This window comes from Rhipicephalus microplus, chromosome 1 (genome assembly GCF_043290135.1).
Source record: "Rhipicephalus microplus isolate Deutch F79 chromosome 1, USDA_Rmic, whole genome shotgun sequence".
In the NCBI taxonomy this organism is placed as follows: Eukaryota; Metazoa; Arthropoda; class Arachnida; order Ixodida; family Ixodidae; genus Rhipicephalus; species Rhipicephalus microplus.
This window is the reverse complement of record NC_134700.1, coordinates 175162022-175185751: the sequence shown is the minus strand read 5'-3', so window position 1 is coordinate 175185751 and position 23730 is coordinate 175162022. Positions and strand designations below refer to the sequence as shown.

At 44.7% G+C, this 23730-nt stretch overlaps 1 long non-coding RNA gene across 1 annotated transcript in view; it reads left to right on the top strand.

Moving 5' to 3' along the window:
• The window catches only part of LOC142769015 (uncharacterized), a 637773-nt gene extending 617845 nt beyond the window's left edge, over nucleotides 1-19928 (top strand). The window contains exons 5-6 of the long non-coding RNA XR_012885600.1: nucleotides 19006-19069; nucleotides 19150-19928. This is a non-coding gene — a long non-coding RNA (uncharacterized LOC142769015). The remainder of the gene's footprint in view (nucleotides 1-19005; nucleotides 19070-19149) is intronic.
• Nucleotides 19929-23730: the final 3802 nt, after the last annotated feature.

The window sequence follows — 23730 nt, the reverse complement described above, 5'->3', positions numbered from 1 at the left end:
AGTGATCTATTGTGAATGTGAAGTGTCATGAGCGACGGATTGTGTTAGAGTCTGTGAGAGTGTGTGGTGACTGTTCGCGCTCGTTTGTGTGGTCTTGAATATTATGAGATAATATTCTTAAAGTGGGGGCAGTGTCACAAAACGAGCGCTCAAAAAGGGCGTGCTGCCGAATTCTCGCGTCGAAACGCCGGAGTGACGCCGCGAGGTCAACGATAAAAAAAAAGAGAAAAGAAAACAAACATTTAAAGACTCCCGGGCGCGCGACTCTCTCCCTCGGAAGCGTGGGCTCGCTGACGAACCTCCTCACCCCACATTGGCGGCCGAGCAAGCACTCGAAATTTCTAGAAGGAAAGAGGCATGGTAATGCTGGGTTGAGTCATCCGACGCCGACGGGCCTCGTATCGTCTCGACCTTTCCCCCCCCCAGCCTTCGCTGCGCATCGCGCCGACGAAATGATGAGAACTTTCTGGATTCTCGCGCGGAAGGTATTTAATCGAGCAGCCGAGACGAGAGATCAGGAGAAGACGGAAGTTAGCGCCAGAGCGCGTAGGGTATCTCGCCGTGTAGTCGGCGAAGGTTTTGTCCATAGGGACGAAGCAGGAGAAGACGTGAGATTTCCTGGAAGAGAAACTTCGGAGGAGAAGACGGAAGTTAGCGCCAGAGCGCGTAGGGTATCCCGCCGTGTAGTCGGCGAAGGTTTTGTCCGTAGGGACAAAGCAGGAGAAGACGTGAGGTTTCCTGGAAGAGAAACTTCGAAGGAGAAGACGAAAGTTAGCGCCAGAGCGCGTAGGGATTCCGCCGTGTAGTCGGCGAAGGTTTTGTTCGTAGAGACAAAGCAGGAGAAGAAGATGATTTCCACCTGAGGGGTGACGACTCGAGCTACAGGCAAGAGTGTGTGTTTACCGCTATCGAGCGAAGACGCGTGGCAACAGCTGCGTGTGAGAAGCCGACGTGTTTTCGGCGAAGAAGTTTGAAGCTTGGAGAGTGGCCAATTGAAGACGCCAGGTTTCCTGGAAGAGAAACTTCGGCAATGTTTCCTGGATGAGAAACTTTGAGGGCAGCGGAACGACGACAATGCTGGACTTTGAGTGAGTGATTCTCGGAAGAGTATCATCCAGACTTTTGTTCCAAGAACTTTGGACTGAATAGGTTTCATATATCTTTAGTCTTGAAGTGTCTTGGTTGTTCAATGCATGTGACTGCATTGTAGTGCGTATTGTTGTCAGTGTCCGTTGTTTCGAGTGTGGCTGATTGTACTGTGTAGCACGTTGTTTGGAGGGACACATATTGTACTCAACTATTGTGGAGTGTGCATACTTGTGTATTGTTTTTGATCTGCTGTTACTGAGAATATAACTCTGTTTTGTTTATCAACTCTCGGCTCTGACTTGTTCTTTGGGCCACAACCGGCGTCCGCTTGCGCGCCAAAAAGGACCACTTCTAAGTTGTCCACGCTTTCGTGGTGCGGTTCGGGGGGCCGATACTTCGGCCCTAGGAATCATACCGGCGATCGCCTCCCTAATTAACGGGACCTGTGTGACATGGGGAAAGAAATGCTTCGCATTTATTACGAATATTTGTTCATTGCACCAGAGAATTCGGCACGGAACTCGCTCTGCGCATGTTTAACTAATGGTCTAGAGCCAGAAAATTTATTTTCATTTGAAGCATGTGTAACGTGATGCGATGACGTCTATTGTTTACTTTTTTGTGTATTTATGATTAAAAAAATCCCTGGGGTCAGCGCGTGTTGTGTGCACTTCTTGTGTCCTTCGTATTTTTTTTATCTCTGGATAGTTCTTAGAATGAATCTATTCAAATCACGTCAATTTTTTGTTCTAAGCTTTCACAAAGCTTTGCGCTATAATTAGTTATGAGCAATATCGGCACCTAGAACATATCGCTTGCGTGTATGCTGGTTTCCCACGTGCTGGTCGATTTCTACTCGCCCAACCTTTCAATCTTACTCCTACAGCTAGTGCGCTTCCTCTGACATGACTTCTCCAGCTTCCTAAAGGGGGGATAAACAACAAGAGGGAATGCAGGGAGGTTAACCAGGCACATGCCCGGTTTGCTACCCTACGCTGGGGGAATAAAAAGGGAGCATAAATATGAGAGAGAGAGGAAAGAGAAGAGAAAGAGAGAGAGAAAAAAAGGAGGATTGTCAGTCAATCGGCGGGCGCGTATGCAGCGGTGGCACTACACAAAAGTTTAAGGTGGTCACATAGGCCTGTAGTCCTCAAAAAGCACAAGACCGCTTTGACTGCTTTTTGAGCCGACAAAAGGATTGATTGATTGATATGTGGGGTTTAACGTCCCAAAACCACTATATGATTATGAGAGACGCCGTAGTGGAGGGCTCCGGAAATTTAGACCACCTGGGGCTCTTTAACGTGCACCCAAATCTGAGTACACGGGCCTACAACATTTCCGCCTCCATCGAAAATGCAGCCGCCGTAGCCGGAATTCGAACCCGCGCCCTGCGGGTCAGCAGCCGAGTACCTTAGCCACTACACCACCGCGGCAGAGAGCCGACGAAAGGCGATGACGGTATTCCAGTAGCATCTGCAGAGAGTGGCTGATCGTTCAATTGTCGCAATGCGTCCGAAAGCTTCTGTCTTTCAGAGGCAAATCGAGGAAAATGGCATATCAGATGGTCGATGTCTTCTTTGGTGCAGCAGACGGCGCATTCCGCATTGTCAGTCAATCCGATGAGGGCTCTACATGCTTTTGTAAAGGCAACCCCCAACCAAAGGCGACAAAGAAGTGAAGCTTCACGTCGAGGAAGTCCGGATGGAGGTCGAAGTTCCAGTCGAGGGTTTATTTGGTATAGTCTCGTATGTGTTATGCTTGGGGTGTTTCACTCCTGCAGACTCAGACTACGTGCCAGGGGACGAAGTTGCTTTGCAGCGTCAGTCTTTGACAAAGGAATCGGAAGGGTGTGTTCTTCTTGGTGCGATGTGCGAGCGGCATTGTCGGCGGAATCATTGCCACTGATCCCACAATGGCCAGGAAGCCACTGAAACTTGACCTCATGGCCTGTTTCTGTGACGTGGTGAACAAGCTTGACAACTTCGTAAGTTAATTGTTCTTGGCGACCTCGTCGAAGGACTGACTGCATGCTCTGTAGGGCTGGTTTTGAGTCGGAAAACACAGCCCATTTACTCGGTCTTTGGGATTTGATGTACTCTAGGGCGCCACGCAAAGCCGCAAGTTCTGCCGCTGTGGACGTAGTTACATGTGACAGTTTGATTCGCAGAGTGATTCCTCTAGCTAAAATCACCACCGCATCACCAGAACCAGACGCTTTGGTTGAACCATCGGTGTATATGAGCACTTGGTTCTTGTACATTTCGTGCAGGTGGCTCAAGCTCAATTGTTTTATGGCTGATGAAGGCAAATTTGATTTTTTCTGTATTCCTGGAATAGAAACACGTACTTGTGGAAGTGTCAGGCCCCACGGAGGATACACCAGTTTCTCAGCAGGCGTAAAACCTGACGTAAATGACGCACGATGAGCACAGACAATTGCACTAAATTTCGTGCGGGGCCTCTCAGTAGCGAGGGTTGCCAAGTGGTGGGAAGGATTCCTAGCATGTTGCCTGAGGTACGTACGCATCGTTTCAATGGTGATGTGCGTCATGATCGAGTAGTCCTGTGCAATGGCAATTGTTTCAGCTGTCGATGCACATCGGGGTAAACCGAGGCATATCCTAAACGCTTGGGCTTGAATATTTTGGATTGTGCGCAGGTTCGTTTTGCACGTGTTAGATATAACAGGTAAGCTATACCGCAGGAATCCAGTAAATAATACCTTGTACAGCTGTAACATAGACTCGACAGACATTCCCCAACTTTTCCCAGCAAGAAACCTGAATAAGTGACAAATGGCAGTCAGCCGCTTTTTCACGTAGTTTACGTGTGATGTCCAAGACAGGTTTCGGTCGATTACGACTCCCAAGTATCTGTGACTCCGGCTGCATGACACCAACTGCCCGTTAGTTGATATGCCGTAAGCGGACATTGGTTTTCTGGTGAAAGCCATGACTGCACACTTCTCACTTGCGATTTCAAGCCCTTGTTTGCGTAAGTGGTACGATGTCACTGATGCTGCCTTCTGAAGTCGAGCGCGAAGTTGAAGTCGAGTCACACCTGATGTCCACACACAGATGTCATCAGCATAAATGGAAAGTCGTACACTGCTTGGTTGCTTGCCAACTAGTTCAATGAGTGTTAGGTTGAACAGCGTCGGGCTTAGCACTCCGCCTTGCGGGACTCCTCGGCTGCAGTAATACTCGGGTGTCGGGCCATTCTCTGCCTGCACGTGAAATGATCTATTCTGTAGGTAGCTCTGAACCTACGTATATATCCTGCCACCGAGTCACACTCCTTCTAGTGCGCTTAGAATGGCTTCGTGGGTGACATTGTCGTATGCCCCTTTAACGTCAAGAAACAGAGCAGCAGATAACCGTTTGCAGGCCTTCTGGTGTACTACTTATGTCACCGAGTCAACTACATTGTCAATTGACGAGCGGCCACGTCGGAACCCGGATATGGCATCTGGATATGTTTTGTAGAACTATAAGTACCAGTCCAGACGCGTTAAAATCATCCTTTCCATAACTTTTCCCACACAGCTCGCGAGGACAATCGGGCGGTACGAGGAAATGTCCAAGGGTGACTTGCCGGCTTTGAGAAGTGGAATCAGGCGACTTGACTTCCATTCCTGTGGAACCATGCCAGTTTGCCAGGAGTCGTTGTACAGCTGCAAAAGTGCCTGCAGAGCTTGATCTCCTAGGTGACACAGAGCACGGTAAGTGATGCCGTCTGGTCCTGGCGCTGAAGAACGTCTACACAAAGCAAGCGCAGCCTTTAGTTTGTCCATTGAAAACAAAATCTCCATTCGGGGATCACGTGAGGATACAGAAAAGTCGGGCGTCTTTGTCCCAGTGGAATTTGAGCCACAGGCAATCCTTCGACAGAAAGAATCTGCGCCATCAATCTCTTCGCAGCGTAAGTGAAGTGCCAGAGATTTTAATGAGTAGCGCTGAGTAATGGTTGTACGAAGACCCCGGACAGTTCTCCCGATTAGTGACAGATGCTTTCTGGGATCCAAAGACTCGCAAAAGATACCCATCGTTGCTTGTCCAACTTGTCCATGTGACGATGTATTTTCTTTTGTGTCCGTCTGGCCACTCTCAGATCATCAAGTGACCTCTTGCGTCTATAACGTCGTTCTGCACGACGACAAATCGCTCGGAGTTTCTTCGAGATCAATGTCCATATCAGTGCGAGATGAGCTCGCTGGAAGCGAACGCGCCGTTGACTGTAGGGCACTCTTTATTGCGTCCTCTAGGTTGAAAGGTGAGGCGCCAACATAGTTTTCCATGAATAACTTGTATTTTTGCCAATCGGTGCACTGGACGGCTCTGGAGGACTTGACACTTGGAAAGCAGTCAATCTTCAGGTATGTTGGAATGTGGTCACTACCCCTTGTTTCCAAATCCGAAAACCAGTGCACTCTGCGTGTGAACGAGCGTGAGACGAAAGTGAGGTCCAGGCAACTGCTATAGGCCGATGCGCGCAGATAAGAAGAGCTGCCGTCATTCACGAGGATAAGTTCACATTCAGAAGCGAAAGACACTAACTGTCTACCTCTAGTGTTGACCCTGGAGCTTCCCCATAAGTATTGGTGGGCATTGAAGTCACCAGTTATCACGCATGGCTCGAAAGTTGAATTCCAAATTCCGCGCAAGCGCTCATGGTCTAGACGACTTGATGGATGTATGTAGGCTCCGATGATGGTGAATGTGGTCTTCTTGTTTTTTGCGGTTAGGCAAACGTACTGGTTTTCTTCGTCAGGGGGTACAGGGTGATGAACAAAAGTTAAGTCGTGCCGTATGAACACAACGACCTTGCTGCGCTCTCCGTGGGTAGAAGACATAAAGCACTCATCCAGACAGTCTCATCTGAGCTGACAGGTTCGGTTCACAAATCACAATTATGGAGAACTGGTTCGTGAGTACATATTGCCGGAACTCGGACATACGTGCCCTAAGTCCTCTGGCATTCCACTGAAGGACAGATGCGTTCTTGACACCCTCTCGAAAGGATAACATGTTGCGGGCCATCGTTTTACCTTGGAGCTGCAAGCACCGGACTCAAAGTGTCCAGCACTTGGAGTGCGCTCTGCGCTGATGGGGTGTTCATGTTGCTTAGGAGCATGCGCATTGCGCTCATAAGGGTCTGCAACATGTTGATGACCTGGCAATCCTCAGTTGATGACCTGACATGTTGATGACCTGGCAATCAAGGTTGGCGGGGATTGATGCACCTCTGAAACAGGCTGTGTTCATGGAAGTGATGGCCACTCTTCACGAGGTGGGAGTCTTGACCCTGATTCTGTTTTCGGTGTGTCCGTCTTCACAGAGCTTGACGATGGGGGGCCAGTTCTTCTTGCTTGAGATGACGGGTCTCTATCGGCAGATGTCACGTTGCGTGATGATCTTCTGTGGTGACGCCGATGTTGCCTGACAGTACCAGCGGCTTCCCTGTGCGTTGAATTGTCGCGCACCATGCGTTTCAGCACCGCGCGTTCATTTCTCACTCGTGGGCAATATTTAGACGACGCTTTATGAGCGCCGTGGCAATTGGAGCATTTGAACGCAGTTTCGTGGCAGGTGTCTTCTGAATGAGGTTCGGCACACCGCGGGCACACGACATTGCTGGTACATACTTCTTTTACATGTCTGATCTTGAAGCATCTGAAGCAATGTAGGGGCTTCGGTATGTATGGACGCACCTGATGGCGAACGTGGCCAACTTTGACGTGTGGGGGAAGACGGTCTCCCTTAAAAACAATCTTCAGGCATCGTGACTGACCAAGCCTTGTGGTGTGCTTGATGAGGATGTCGTCTGTAGTTGGCTTTATCAAGATTGGGAAATCGTCAGAGGGAATGGAAATGTCCACGTCATAAATGACGCCAACACTGCCCTTACAGTCAGTGGGAATCACTGATTTAACTGTGACTCTGTCGATTTCCGAGATGTTCTGTAGGCTTTGCAGCGCACTACGGTGTAGAACATCAACTGCCAGAACATTTTTCTGTGAGTTGATCCTGACGTCTTTATTCTCATTTGGAGCGAGTCCTTCGAGGTATGCAGAGAGGACTTGCCTGTTAAGCCGCCGTAAGTTGGCTGAAGGGTCCACAGCCATGAAGAGTATAGTGTGTGGCCAACGCTGCGCGGTAGCCTGCACGGTGGATACACACGTCGTCGACGATGTTCGCAGCAGTCTTCATTTTGCATTGCGGCTCATGACGACTATGTAGTCGTCATCCGATGACTCAAAACCGTCGGAATAGAGCTCCGTTGCCTCGCTGGCTGTGTCACTTGAGGTGGTCCCACGTTTCCTAGCCGCTGCCAGACGTAGCGGTTGTCCACCTCGAAAATCCTGAGAAGCTTCTTCATCCATTCTCGCAAGGAGGGAGCGGCAGCTCCCAGAATTGCTGGTAAAACAAATAGAAAATTTGAGACAAGGGTACAAGCGCTCTATGAAATAGACACTTGCAGCTTCCTAAATGATGGTCATTATTAATAATATCAATATAGTAGTGGTCAGAGAAGTGCTACCCGAAGTCATTTTAGCCTCCGAATCATTTTAGGCGAATCCGTGACGGAGCCTGTGAATATTGTCGCAAAACCTACAGTCACCGTTTTCTTACCGTTCTGCTGTGACCTGTGACCACATCGCAAGCTGAACCGTTGCCTTGAAACCACCGCATCTAGCAGCGCTGCGCGCCATGCCATCTGGCATGACGTCAACCGCGATGCATAACAATGTGAAACCGCGTTGCATAACAGAGGACGAGCTAGTGAAACCGCGTTCTATAAACAGAGAAGGAGCCAGCGTTGCATCTTACATGTAGAAGGGTTGGTGGCTCCGTGGGATGCGTTGGCAGATATAGAGAGTAATTTAGATTGTTTAAAAGAAGCCAGACTTTGTCAGGACAAAATCAAGGGGAAGCAGCGCGCTTGGGTGATGGAGGAAAAACTAGCCGCACGACTCGAGATGCGTAACCATACAGAGAAACAAGCTTTACAATAAGATTACCGCACCTCTTCCTACGCACCCTCAGGCATACCTTTAGGCCACAGCGAATTTTCTATTAGCGAAGGCTAGCAGTCACTAGCTAAAATCACTTCCAAACCTAAATTTTTGTTAATTCAAGTGCTGGGTGTTGGCGTTTTCATAATAGAGACCCCTAGCTTGTGCGTTCTCACGTGCGCACCCCTTTTCGTCATCAGCTAATAACTGTGCAGACTTGGCAACACCTATCCAGTTTCCAAAGTAGAGAGATGATACGAGAAAGGAGATAAGTGGCTCTTTATAACGCGTGTGAGTTATAATATGACGTAATGTAATATTCCCAGGGATATTCTAAAATACTAAATAATTATTAAGTTTTAAAACCAAAAGCCGATGTCCGCCACACGTTGCATCGCAGTTACGAACGCTGTGAGTGCCACATGCGTCGACATTGGTCGTAAGCACACGCACACGCGCACACACACACACACACACAAACAAACACGCACACGCACAGGCACACGCACACACACACACACACACACACACACACACAAATGCCTCGGAACTTTCCCTATAGCACAACTTCAGTGCGAGTGTCACGCTCGCAATGAAGTATATATGCGGCCGTGACAAATGGTGCGAAATATACTGGCAGAGTCGAAAAGGACAGAGAAAAAAAAACAAAACAGGAGTTTCCGGAGAACGACTGCGAGCCACGGCAGATCCGTATGCCATATAAACGCATACATATATTGCGCGGCCGCCGCCATGTGCCGTCGGTCACTGCAGAAGCTGGTCAAACTATACTCTGCAAAAAAGAAAAGAAGTAAAGATGACCGGGCAAAACAAACTATGTGAGAGCGGGGTGCTCCATTTGTTTCGCCCGCTTTCTCGCAAGCCAGGCTTCTCCATTTTTCCGTTTAGCTTGCGCCATCTTCTCTTTTCATTTCTTCCGCATTCAATCTCTGGCTGTTCACTGTTTGTTATTATTTGACCAGCGAGAAAAAAATACATCTAGATATTCGCAAAACAATAAAAACAAAACGAATGCACTGCGATATCCATCCGTCACCATTGTCACGCACACTACCCAACATTTGCCTCGCTTTCAGGTCCCCACAACAGGGTCTTGTTTCACTCCCCCCCCCCTCTTCCCCGTCACCTTCAGTAGAGGATAAACACTGAAGTAGAGTAGTCGAAGAAGCGAAAGGAAAAAAAAACCGCACTGTTTTTTTTTTCGACCTTTCTGCGCGTGCAGGCAGTATCGTGAAGGTCGCATTATAGATTATGTTCGAGGTTAGAAGCCCGTCTGTTTTATGTACTACGTCACACAGTCTGCACCCTTTCCCCTCTTCTCTCCCCTCGTCCAAACACAACCACACGCACTTGTACGAGCTCTCAGAAAGAAGTAAAGCACGGAGAAACAGTGGGCATGCACACCGTTATTCAGAGAATGCGGCAAAAACTGGCTGTCGGCGAAAGGAACCCGACTTTTAGAGAGAAAAAAACGTGCACCACCCATTTCAGCGGCCTCATCCATCAACGGGAACGTGAGGCTGGGCAGAAGAGGAGATATCCAGGCCAGTGTGCGGTCGTCGTTCTTTTGAACGACTTTTTGTGTTATTGATGTTGTGAAGCCTCAACACAACGTTTGAGGCAGGAGTAGTACTGTATTTATCTCGATGCGGCACGCTTCACCACTCCTAAGGTATGTGAACACGCCATTGCATGTGAACAGGTCGGTTCCTCAGCTAGAGTGATTATAGTCCCAAAAAACCATTAGATAACAAGAAAATAAAAAGACAAGGACCATAATTGGTATTTTGCATGCGCCTACTAGGTGAAGACAAGTTGGTATAGTAAATCGAGTGTTTTAGCCAAGTAATGTCAGATTTTCAATGTACGCGGATGACATATACGTTCGGACGTCTGCAGTAACACGTCTACAGCTGCGAGCGCGAATGCAGAGAGCGGCCACTCAAGCTGCTATTTACCTCCGTAAACGAGGTGTGGAAATTTCTTCTGAGAAATGTGCACTTGTAACATTTACGCGCAAAACAATGCAGAATTACAGCGTTCTAATAAACAGCGAAATGATACTCTACCTCCGATCGTACAAGTTCCTGGGTGTTATAATTAACAGAGCCCTCTCATGGAGCCCACATGTATTTTACATGAAAAGGCAGCTGACAGGCATCTGCCATTTGTTCAAGTTCTTCGCTGAATAAAACTAGGGATTGTCCACAGCCACTTTGTTGCAACTATACAGGTTTTTTTTTTCCTTGGATCATTTTGGTATAGCCTACAAGCGTTAACCAACGCAAGTAAAACAAGTATACGAATGTTTCTAAGTGTCCAGGCTCAAGCACTCCGGATTTGTCTAGGCTTGCCCCAAAGTGCATCAACAGCGGCAAATATTGCCATCACAAGGAACCACCTCATCAAGACCCACATCAATGTTGAAGTGCTGGAGCCACATATACGACACCTTATTCGAACTCCTCGACATCATCTAGCCTCTCTACCAGTGGACCAACCACGCACATCTTACTGCAAAACAGTGACCGCACATGGCGAGTCGATCACAATTTCGTTCTCTCCTGCCGCTAGAACTGTGACTCCGCCATGGTGCCTCGCTCAACCAATTATTAATATTACCATACCTGGCGCCCATTAAAAAGCCACTTTGTTGTCATTGGCTCATAAGCATCTCACACTACTTCTTTTGTATGAAAAATATCAAGATTCTATATATATATATATATATATATATATATATATATATATATATCTATATATATATATATATATATATATATATATATAGTTATAAACTTCGAGAATAGTGCAGTATAGGAAACAAAACAATAAAATATTTATTTAATCCTAACAGTTTCGGCTGGTGGACCAGCCTTCTTCGGAGGATGTAAGTGAAATGATACAAGTTCCCGTAGCAGAGGGTCACCCTCACAGTTTAAAGACCCTCCAAAAAAAAGAGAGAGAGAAAAAGACAAGCGGGCGAACGAGGTAGCAACAGACAACAAGAAGCAGAAGAAGGAGAGAAACTAGAAAGGAGCGACGGAGAGCCGCCGGAAACGAGCGGGTAATTCTGGCATTGTTACTGGCCACAATAACACAATAAATAAATATTTTATTGTTTTGTTTCCTATACTGCACTATTCTCGAAGTTTATAACTTTTATTACGGTAGCCGGAAGAAACTCTGATCATCTATTTTATCTATATATATATATATATATATATATATATATATATATATATATATATATATATATATATATATATATATATATATATATATATATATATATATATATATATATATATATATATATATATATATATATATGTATATATATATATGTATATATATATATATATATATATATATAGGCTGATGAATCGGTTCAGCCGAACAGCTCAACCGGAGCAGTCGTGATACCAAGGGTGGTCATGATGAATAGATTCAAGACAACCCGCGCAACAACATCAACGGCAGCAGAATCGGCAGCGCTTCATACCGCGTTGCGATTTGTTATTGATCAACCTACAGGCAAGTGGACTATTTCTGCGACTTGAAAGCGGCACTGCAGTCTCTACTCTCAGCCTTACGCCGTGGACCGCACGAGCAGCTCTAGTACTAGAGATAGCAGAGGTTTTACACCACCTGACTGAGGAAAGGCACCAAATTACATTTCAGTGGTTACCCAGTCACAGCGGAATCATCAGGAATGAACGGGCCGATCAAGCTGCCCGCTCAGCCTACGCAGATGGTCGTGAAATACTACATTCTAAAAAAAGAGCGAGTAAAAAGGGTGTCGTTTTGTCCTACAACAATAATCGTCATCTATATTGTGTTCCATCCTTGCGCTATCGCCCCCGCCTGGTACATTCCGGTCACGATTGACATTCGCATTATCAGGCTTACATAGCATTCTCGATAGGAAAGTGGCCAGCGCCGAGTTTTCAAGAAAGGAAGCGCACGCAAGCCTGATGACGATAATTGTTGTGGGACAAAAAGACAGCCTTTTTACTCGTTATTTTTTTTTATTGTGTACTACGTCAGATGCTGCACGAAAGCTCCTCTGGCTTGCTCGTCAGCAAACCACATCCCAATGGAATCAGCCGTTTTTCAAGCATGCTTGACTGTACTCGCTTGACCCTATGTTAAGTCTTCAAGTCCCCTCGAGGCTTTGCCGAGCAGACCAGACAATTTTATGTAGGCTGTGGTTGGGCGTTGCGTTTACCAACGCCTACTATTTCCGCATTGGTATGGCGGACACCGCAGCTTGTGGCCACTGTGGCAAAGAAGAAACGATCCAACATGTTCCTTGTGAGTGCCTACAGTATAGTAGACAATGACTATGCCTTCGCAAGGAACTCAGCAAACTAGATAATCAACCTCGGCTGTGGCGGCTGCATTTCCGATAGAGGCGGAAACGTTATAGGTCCATGTACGCTGATTTGGGGGCACGTTAAAGAACCCCAGGTGGTCGAAATTTTCGGAGTCCTCCACTACGGCGTCTCTCATTATAATATGGTGGTTTTGGGACGTTAAACCCCAATTATCAATTAATCAATCAATCAGATAATCAACCTCTGACGGAGGAAAGAATTCAACAATATCGACAAGATGCAACTTCACAGAAGAAGGACCCGAAAGAGCTACTGCACTTTTTGCGATCGACCAGCCTTTCTGAACGGTTGTGGCCAGAACGCCCTTCCTGTGTATGTTTTTGTTTTCTCATGAGTGCACGAGCGTTTTTTTTTTTCTCTCTCTCTATCTACCCTCTCTTTCTTGCCCCTATTTCCCCACCCACCGTAATGGGTAGCAAACCAGATGCCAATATCTGGTTAACCCCTCGGCCTTCCTTTTCTTTTCTCTATCTCTCTCACTCTTAGCTGTATCGGTTCACCATATGGCAACTACGCAAGCACCGCCTGTATATTTACCGTACGGTGTGGTTATTGCTTAAGTTTGTCTGAATATTTTAGCCTCGCGAGAGGTTCATTGCGGAGAGCAACTTGAAAAGAAAAACGAAATGGTTAATCGATTTATTGTGCGAAAATGAAGCTGCGTGCCGACCTTGCTGTACTTACGTATCGCATGGAAAACCAGCGTTGCTGAAGCGCGCTAACAACATTTCACGAGAATAAAATTTTTTGATGTTGTCAGATGCACTCGTGTGCAAAATGCAGTGAACTTTTTCAGTTTATGTACCAGCACCATACGCGCGAAAATGATATAAGTTGGTATTCTTGGCTGTAATTATAAACGCAGGCGCCTCATAGCCGGTCACATTTCGTACTTCTCTTTAAATGTCAGAGGCTTTCAATGGTTAAGGTATTTTAAATCGGGTGATCATACGTTATCTTAGAGGTTGTTGCCTAGCGCGAGCATTCGTATACAGCTGAACGGTCGTCCATGGAGTCTGTGGTACAATTTTTGCGTGTGAATACTGCTTGGATTGTCTGATCTTGGTAGTGTGGCTCAACTCTTCACGGATCGGTGCTTTCAAGACTATGATAGTAGCAGCAAGCGTTGCACCCAGAAAAGCTTTTCGGTCACTTCATTTAACGATCTATAAAGACCAAAGCGAAATGCGCGTGTTTATGTTGCGTCACAGTAAGGAAAGCCACTTTTTACATGTACCGATAAAGTGGAGGCACCTAAAATTGAAGGGTGTTAGCTTAAAAGAAAAAAAAAATTCGGCCGATTCAAGTACCTTGGAAATCGATAATATGCGAAGCATGTGGAGAAAAGGTGACCATGTAAATTTTTTCATTGAGCGACAGGTTATAAAATGACGCAATGCTGCGCGCACAAACATACGCTGAATAGTTTCAGATGTTTATAGCACCAGTGGTGTACACTTACTGCACAACGATGCCAGCAGGAACAGGAGCATTAGCACTGCAGAAGCGATAAGCTGATATGAAGCGCTGTTGCTCGCAAGGATGGTAGCCGTGGACACTGCTTCATAAATCGCCTTCAGCGAATCGCACCGAAAATTGAAGGTAACCCGTCGTGAAGATTGTATCATAGGAATATATACATATGTATAGCTTATAAAATTTGATAGCCAGCACCAGAACCACATTTGACGTTTCAAGAACACTTGGGTCTATTTCAAAAGTATATCCGAGACCTGGTGTCACTCTGTTGTAGAATACTTGATTACCAAGCAGAATGCTGGGGTTCATTTCCTGCTGGGAGCCTGACAGATACTTTGCATTCCTTCGGTCAACACTGCCAATGTCAGCTTTTTTTAAACGTTCATGCGTTAAAAATTTGCATGTGTCTTCTCGCTGTTCCTGGGATAACTGTCAATCACCTGTGGCACATACTCGTCCATGGGTATGTACAACTGTTTGGTGGAAAGTGTTTGACGACGTAAGCGACGGAATCGTCATATTATTCATGTCTTTATTAGCACGTCAATTTTGTTCAACCATCTCACCCTCCCATACTAATTTTGGTTCACTCCAAGAGAAGCGGGTGATCATGGGGGCAACCAGACGTAATTGGATAGATAGATAGATAGATAGATAGAGAGATAGATGGATAGATAGATAGATAGATAGATAGATAGATAGATAGATAGATAGATAGATAGATAGATAGATAGATAGATAGATAGATAGATAGATAGATAGATAGATAGATAGATAGATAGATAGATAGATAGATAGATAGATACGAGATCAAACTCGTCGAAGTTCGCTTAAAAATGCTTCGCATTAAAAAAGAAGAGGGCTTATGGTATTGTTGCTGGTGGCTGATTTCAAATGCGCTATTCCAGGCGTAATGTTAGGGCTAGTAGAGGTGACCAGCGAGGTATAGTGCCACAATGATCGGTGATGATGTCATCAGATGACGTCATGAGCAGCACAAGAGAGCACCAATCAAGGAGGCCGTGCAAGCTGCAGAAAACTTCTGACGGGATGGGAAAGAGGAGGCGAGAGGGTGATCGATACAGTGACGAAGAAGAAAAGAAATTAGGTGTCGCATTTGAGTTTACTTGGGTGCATCTGTAAGAGTATTTGGGAGGTAGTTTACTACTATTATATAGAGCTATTTAAGCCTACTCGTTCAGCGCCGATGCTCAGATTCGATGGTTGCGTAACGCACACTCTAAGGTTATAAAAAACAAAAAAGTAACACTCTCTGTGAGATGAATGGACAGGTAATGACGAGCAGGAAGCTTTCATCAAGACTTCTTGTTAGGTAAACGTATCGCTCTAACGTCGACCTATTTATTTATTGTATTTGTTTCTTTAAATACGAAGGCTGAAAATGTTACCTCATTTTTACTTTCTTTATTTCTTTTTGAAGACACAGGGGCGAAATCATCAAGGAAGGCAGGGAATATACAATGAACACAAAAAGAAAGACTGATTGATTCTTCCTGAGATGAGACAAAAAGTGAATAAGCTTTTTCCTGAACGTATGGATACATCGTATATAGAATGTAGACGCTTCTTGCACGAGACAAAAAAAAAACGCTCAAGGAAATTGACGGTATGCTGAAGAATATGGCGTTCAGTTTGTGCGTTCAGCGAACCTCGATAGTGGTAGTGGAAATTCACGTTTACTTTTTTTTATGTAGACAACCGCAAGATGGCAATGAAAGCTGATGTAAGAGCACAATTTAAATCTTGCCTTTCACTACACCTTGCACTGCGCACCGCGTTTCAAGATAAGGCTCTAAAGAGCTATTTTTCAACCATGAGCGAAGTGGTTTGGGCCTGAGTATTGCTGGTGATCTGGCTGTCATACTTCGTCGACAACGTATTCGATATTAGCTTCAGTAAATAGAAAGACCTTGCGAAACGTGAAGAGAACGAATGCGGCACTCCTGCATCTCATCATTGAAGTTGCGCAACAGAGTTTTGTAAAGCATTTTCATACTCTTTTATTTCAAAGCATCTATGCGATAATGCTGTGAAGAAATTAAAAGTTAGCTCGGGTATCAAATAGTGACACTTGCATTTCGAAGCGCGCCGGAGTGTATCAGTGTCTTACATTTTACGCTTTATAGTTAGCGGCACTGCCCATACTTTTTCCCAAGCTGCCATGCTAACAATCAAGTATTTTCTCAACATGGAATTACCTGTGCACTTCAATATATGTACAATTTCTTCTTCCGGAGTGGGGGTTAGTGGGACTTTGGGATTAGTGTACGGTACGCTAAAAGTGTGCATTGCTGCACATTTTTGGTTTTTGGTAAGATTATTTCTTGGGAGAAGACAAACCATGCATGTCAAGATCGACGTAGTCTTACTGGATTTGGCAAACCATCCAGCAACCATGAACTCTGAATTCGCGGTGAAGCTGTTGAAAAGCGCCTCATTTTATTTAATAATAAAACGTTTTTAAACCGCAACCTTACTTTTGCCCTTTTTCGTTCAAAGTGTTCAGTCACTCGGTATCGCGCACAGAATTTTACGCAGGAGACAAGCCTCTGTGATCTCTTAGTCACGAGCGACTGTAAATTCTAGTTCATCAATATGTGGTGGTTAAAATGGTCGTGCGTCCAGCCACTAACCTATCATAATTCATTTGAACTTGCCCGCTTTGACGACATAAATTTTCGACAGACTATTGTGCGAACCAATGGGCGTGTATTGTTGGAAAAGTGTGCTAGCCTGGCGAACCTCACAGAAGTGCGTGTGCGTCTCTATTAGGCTACAGTAACATCGAGGTTCTGCAATGAAAATAACATTTGCAAGCCATATATTCAATTACAGTTTCAGCTTCTCATATGAACTATCTTGAGCAGTAATAATTGCCAGAAATTTGTGCTACATAATCAATAAAAAGGTTTTCCTAGGAGTCAGGCAAAATTTGCTCTACAAAAAGTAATTACAAAGGTTCACCAAGTGTTTAAATTGTGGAGGTGGGGTTCTTTGACAGTTTTCGTCAGCTTTGATTTTGCTTGCATTGTTATATCAGACACACAGGGTTACATCTAGTGCCAATAGGTGGTTCTATGACGTCGTCGTCATGCGCACATGAGTGCGTATCAGTTATGCAAAACACACGCGCTGCTCGAAAATGTCTTGCAACCCCACCTGAACTGAGTGAGGACGAGCCTAAAGTTCGAGGATGAGAGCACCTCACTTTCAAGTTTTATGGCGACGATGTTTTGCGTCAGCCTGAGACATCCGCAGCCCTTCGTGCGTTTGTTTTGTTTAGTTGTCTATTCCGCCGAAAGCGCTTATAGCTTCTTACCTTTGTGCACAGCCTTATATGCCCTCTGGTTACGTGCGTGCTCCACACTTCGCTGAGACGCAGTGTGCTGGCGCTGACTGCAGAGCTTCTCCTAATGACAAGGAGGTCCCCGGAGCACATACTGGCCCTTACTACGGAGCAGTGTGAAACGTTTTAGAACTGCGTACAATATGCGCAAAAATGCAAAGAAAAAAGCCTGGATACATATATTGGAACGACAACCTATGCAATGTGAGGTGGCCTATGGGAAGAGGTGACTCTAGACGAAATACCGAAGTTCATTAGAGATCTCATTTATAGAGGAGTTATTCACATCTCGGGTGTCCATCTATAGTAAGACACCTAGAAACTTTTATCGCAAGACAAATATTTACTGAAAAAAGTGTGCAAGTACACTTGCGTCTCACCAAAAGCCACGCAATGCTTCAACGCATGGCACGAGAAACGAAGCAGAAATCGGGTCTGATTTTCTTTGTCTATGTGACCAGAAACATTTTCGTACGACATTCACTACTCTTTATACGTTTCCTGGGGCATTTATTTACAAATTGTACATTCTGAATTTTCTTTCTTTGGAATATTTTTGCATGTAAAGTGTTTTTATTGCACTATTAACCAGCTGGCGACGACAAATTCAACACTTCTTATATGTTTCTTTTTTAATATTTGGTTTCAATATAAAATATATTTTTTAGAAAAACCTCTTCATTGTGCAAAGTTTGGTTGCTTCAATGCGTGCTGGAGTACTGTTCAAATTGGCAAAATTGATCTTCTCGAGACATATGAAAAACAACCATTTTCTCGCGGTAACAAAAGAACTGAATAGGTGCCGCATATTTCACCATAATATGACCCGGACATAGCGTATAAATACAGCATGTGGGAAAGCGAATGTTGAATGGGAAACACAATGACTTCAGTGTCTGCAACACGAAGTTTTGTTGTGCATAGGTAGCAATCAAGAACGTAGTATTTTCTGTCAATCTTCATCGTATAAACAGTTGCTTGTCTTGTGAAGATAAGTTAAATTGAAAATGTGCCTGTAGTCACTCAAAGAATTCTCATATCCTCCCTTTGCTATAATACTTTTCGCATTGTCTTCATAAATTAATTGGTCACTGATTTTCTGAATGACTGCTCTTACAAGTCATCTGGCCACAAGTTACATAAATATGGCACGCAGTGTGGACCTCAGTAAAGTCTTGCAAATTAGCTCCAGTGTGTCTACCTTCCTCGTCAGGTTGCGCGCTTGAATTTATTCTCTCCAAAATGCATCTACTTCGATTGTAATGGTTTCGTCAACTAGATTCATATATAGAAAACACATGTGTTCATTATGAGCTAAATAGTTATGATACATCCAAGTGGTGCTTTTTCGAAAACAAGATTATTATCTTGGTTGGCTTAAACATTTCTTCCCTGATGATCTAAAAATTACCCTCGAGGATAATTTTGTTTAATAATTACCCTAGGATAATTTGTTTTACATTCTTTAACTTTTTTTTCTTTGTAGAATCTTCTAGTATTCAAACCTAGCACTGTTGACACTCTGAGGAATCACGTGCGATGAATTGCTCCTTTCTAACGTTCCCTCTACTTTGCGACGAAGTGCTTGTTTTTCATACGACCGTTTCTTTTTTCTGTGACGTCTTTTTCAGTGCCTTCATGGCTTCATCAATGACTAAATGGTAAAGTGGCGCATTCTGTTCATCTCTACTTGCGGTGAGCATTCTAGAAGTTTTTTGCAAGCAATGTTGACCCGGAACTGTTCGTTACATGATATTTGATGGTCTATTTTGCAGGTGCCGGATAAAACACTTCAAATCTAAAGACAAATTTAAGCTGGACAAAGCGAACATCGGCGCTTCTCTAGCTGCCATTACGGTTTATTCTATAACGCTAGAATGACGCCTCAAATGCACAATCTGTAGTCACCTGCCAAACGAATTAAGCTAATTCAGCAAAACATGTTGCACTGTAGGGTGGTCTAACCAATTCTAAATAGCGTTTAAAGGCAATGTTTCTGGTGACAGATTGTTGTAATATTACTTATTACACAAGCTCATCTTTTGGTTCAGGAAGCGTTTTAGGTTGTAAATCAGTATGATTTAGGAGGGTGAAATGGCTGAAGCCAAATTTGGGGAGAGCCCGACATTTCGGGACCAATCCAATTCCTTCCCCGCAAGACAGATTTATCTCGGAATGTTTATATAGGTATTGCTATTGTACAATTGCACCTTGATGGGTGCCATCGCACAATCACACTACCTATATAGAACAGCGAATAGACCTTGAATGACCGGCTCTGGAAAACTATTTCGACGTTCAAATAATGTAAAATTTATAATGCATGTAGCAGGTTTAGCAAAATAAGGAAGTTTTTGGAAATCTTCCTAAGAGGAAACAGCACTAAAGCACCTGTGATGGTGGCGTGGTCAAGGGGATGTGTTCAGTGATGTGCTATTCAGTAATTTGTTAGTAACAAAAGTGAGAGCGTCCGAAAGTTTGTTTGCTAACGAGGTGTCATGTCCTCGCTATTTTCCTCATTTTGTTTTATTTACTATTTTTTTTTCTTTATTGGCGCACTCTTCGTTCGAACAACCATTTTGGGCTACAGAAAGTAGAAAAGTATACCGGCAAAGGTAAAATAAATTTCAACCTGTCCAGATAATAATTTGGAACAGAATAGAACAGATAATGTATTTGTACTTTCGTGTTTTAGCTGCATATGTACGCCCCAATACAAATTTTCTTGAAGAATTGGGCATATTTTAATGAATTCTATGGGGTGACAAAAGCAGAAAGTGGTTTGACAAAACTGTAGCAAAAAGGTATAGTAGCAAAAACAAGCGAGGCATATGAAATCTATTGTTTAATGGTTTAGGCACTTGCGAGAATGAGGACTAAGCGGACGTGACCCTTTTAGAAGAAGACACGAAGGTTTTTTCGAAGTGTGTAGTTTGAGCCTCGTTCTTTTTTTTTTGTTTTCTTCTCACACTGGAGCTCATTCCACACGGTGCAAGCTCCACCGGGCCACCACTCGACGTTCACCCGTCAGGTTCATTTAGGGCGCCGAAAATACACTCATTAGATGAGCGTCTCGCTCGGGACGTACTGTCAGGTTTCCCAACAGACCGATACCGTCGACAACGCGCGGCCGCAATCTCACGCTTTTAATGAACGGCTGGGTGGAACGTGTGCGAGGGGAGAATGGTTATACGCTCAGCGCGTCGCTGCCGTCCCATTGAAAAACAAAACGAAAACAAATATAAGCACTTTTTGGGGACACTGGTCTCTGTTTATCGTATAAGCCGTGGCCGCAGCGCAACCTGGAGCTGGCACTTTGTATCTGCTTCAGGCGAGTCGCCATGGCGTAATTGTCGGTGAGCGGTGCGTCGAGTGTGACTTGCGAAGCACCTGAGCGAAACCCATATCGGGTAAGGCTTTATGATGATGATCGGATGGGATGGTGACAGCAAGGAAAAACGTGTAGGCAAAAATGCCTCGGATATTCATATACTGACTTTTTTGTCAATATAGCCGCTTCGCTAACGATACCATTCCTGTGGCCCGTGATCATCGGCATACGTCATCACTTGCTCGGGTTTACATGATGCGGCATATTGACGTGCAACCGAAAATGTACTTGACATTTTACCTTGTTCCTCATTTTCAATGTATTTGAGGTTTGCTTTTTTGTGATTCTCTTATATTAGCAAATCAAAATCTAACGCTGATTTCCCATACCAAAAAGACGATTCTATTACAAGGCGCGCCACCGTGTAGGGCTGCGGGAAATAAGACAAATGCATTGTTCCCTAATGTGAGCTGGTACCGCACGTTATGCGGGGCTCTCACACTTCGAACCCCTCAAATGCTACCGCCAAAGTCAAGATTAAAGCCACGACTTTTCCGTCAGCAGCCGACTAACGCAACTACGTTACCACCGTGGGCAAATATACGCGTTCAATAAAAGGGGAAAGTCCAAAGCATATTGTACTGTGCTTTTCCTTCGTCCGTTGTCCTCACCTGCCAGCCTCACCTTGAAGTGTCATAAACGTAGACTGTAAAAAAAATATTACCTTATTTATTATCCCAACCACGTATCACTTTGACATTAATCAATTCTATCAAACAACGGGTTTTAACAGAACTTGTTTAACGTTCTCAACTACTGGTTTACGAAGTTGAACTATCATGGTACCTGCAGGTGCACTCTTCGTAGCAACAATCCCGTGTAAGGAAGCTAACATGCGGAAAACATAGAATGAAGCACTCTCATCTGTGTCACCTTAAGACGTACTTTCCCGTTTGAATGGTCCGCTTTTGAGAGCCCTTAGACACGCATGTTCCTCCCTAGTTGCTAGATTTATTGCAGCCATGACGTGCTTTCAGCAAGTCCTCCTTTCTTTTGATGCCGTCTCCCTCAATCACACATTTGTGTTTTCTCAGTCTCCATTCAAACTCCCTCGCCATCTCTAGCGCTTGAAAAAAACAAAGGCTGTTTTTCATTTTATTCCTAGACATCAAAGTAAAAGGTGTATAACCACTTCGCTTTGCCCTCCGTGCCAGCGGCATTCTCGAGCAAGTTTCCCCCTTTCCGATACACTATTATTTTACTCTTCCTAATTCCATCCTTAGTTTTTTTTTTCTTTTGGCTTGCTGACTCTCAAAACCAGGTGGTTTTTGTCCTTGGTCTTTGTTTTTAGCTTGATCTCCCCGGAAGGGTCTGATCTCGGTAATTGCAAAATCAAGCTGCGGCCGAGATTTGTAATTGCTTTTGCGAGGTTTCGGAGTGGCTGATGTCCCTCCGCATATCAATTCAATCGCTCAAAGAAAATGAGCAAAGAAAAGCAGACGAAATGTGAATAATGCGTTCATTGCACGCTTTGGTTTAGCATTCAGTATACTTTTTTTCGCATTCAGTGCGTAAAATCGCAACAAAAATCAGAAATAATTGGAAAATACCGTAAATGATTTAGGTATCGACGTTAAGAAACAGTGCATTTATTGCTTTTTTATTGTATTCTTTCCCTGGCACTCGCTAGCGATTGTACTCACGAATTCTGCATTACAACAATCGACAGATATTGTAGAATACAAATCAAGGATTGGTCAGAGAATGCCGGGGCTAATTTCGTGGTTTGACAAACGCTACGCTCGTTTGTGCGCTTAACAGCAACGTCTCCTCGGAAATCACAGACATGTTAGGCGAGAGATTATCTGTGCTGAGATTGCTTAAGCTAGTGTAGCTACTCTTGCATTTGTGGCAAAGCGTTCGCTACAAGTTGTGGCAGAACTATTCGTAGGCGTCGCCTCATTGCTTTGTTTCAAAAGCGAGTCGCGCTAGTCTTCCTTCACGTCACGAGAACACTGAGTTGAGATCAGCTCAACATAATCACGCTCCAAATTCGTTCAAGTTGAATTGACGAAACTCGACCCAGTTATACTTAAACAATTCAAACGTTCGCACGCTGCTTTGACAAACGATGTGTTTCTTCTCCAAGGAACAAAAACTGGAACGCATTATTCAGGTAGGAACGTAGATAATCGCCTATGTCCTTCTAAACTTTGCCCCATTTGGCGTGGGATTGCATCACGCGTTCAAACTCAGTGAGCACAGTATAATCGCGCGAACAAAATTTACAATATCATGCATTAGACGTATATGTTTCTCTTTTCTATCAAGGAGAGTCCAGCCGCAATGGGTGATTACTTACACTTGGGACTGTCGTGTCGTTTTTTTTTTTTTCTGAGTTTCTAGAATGCCTTCTATTTCCTCCGAGAAGTGTCGTCATAAATACACCTGACGTATACCGCTAGCATGCCCACACTTCTTTGTTGCCGATAAGCTGAGGCGTTGCCGGAGACAGCTGACTACCACGACGTCAGACGTCCGCGGCTGACACGAGGCCAGTGTTTTGGAAAGAGAGAAAGCGCCACAAGAAACGTACACCGTTCTTTTTTTGTCTGTCCCGGCTTGTACAGCCAGAGATTGAGCCTTGCATGCATCTGGTCCGGATGTCAGGCACGCCGTGACAGTCGACGACTGCAGCAAAGATGACAAAGAAGATATGAATTCAGTGCGGAGAAAAGCAAGCGCACCGCGACAGGCGACAACAGGCACGGCTGCCTTCGAATGAGCGGCTGATGTCAGTCGGTTAGGCTTCGCTGTCAACGGGTGGTGTCCTTTTCATCGCCACATACAGTCACTCTCTCCGAGCGAATATCCTCATCATGCGTCGTTCGGTTCCCACGCCAATATTGGCGTGCGTGCCCAATGTCACTCGAACTTCTCGCTTTGCATGCACGCCTTGCCCGATGTGATGGATTGTCGTGCCTATATCGTATAGGTGGCGTGGAATAGGGAACGAGTTGTCGGA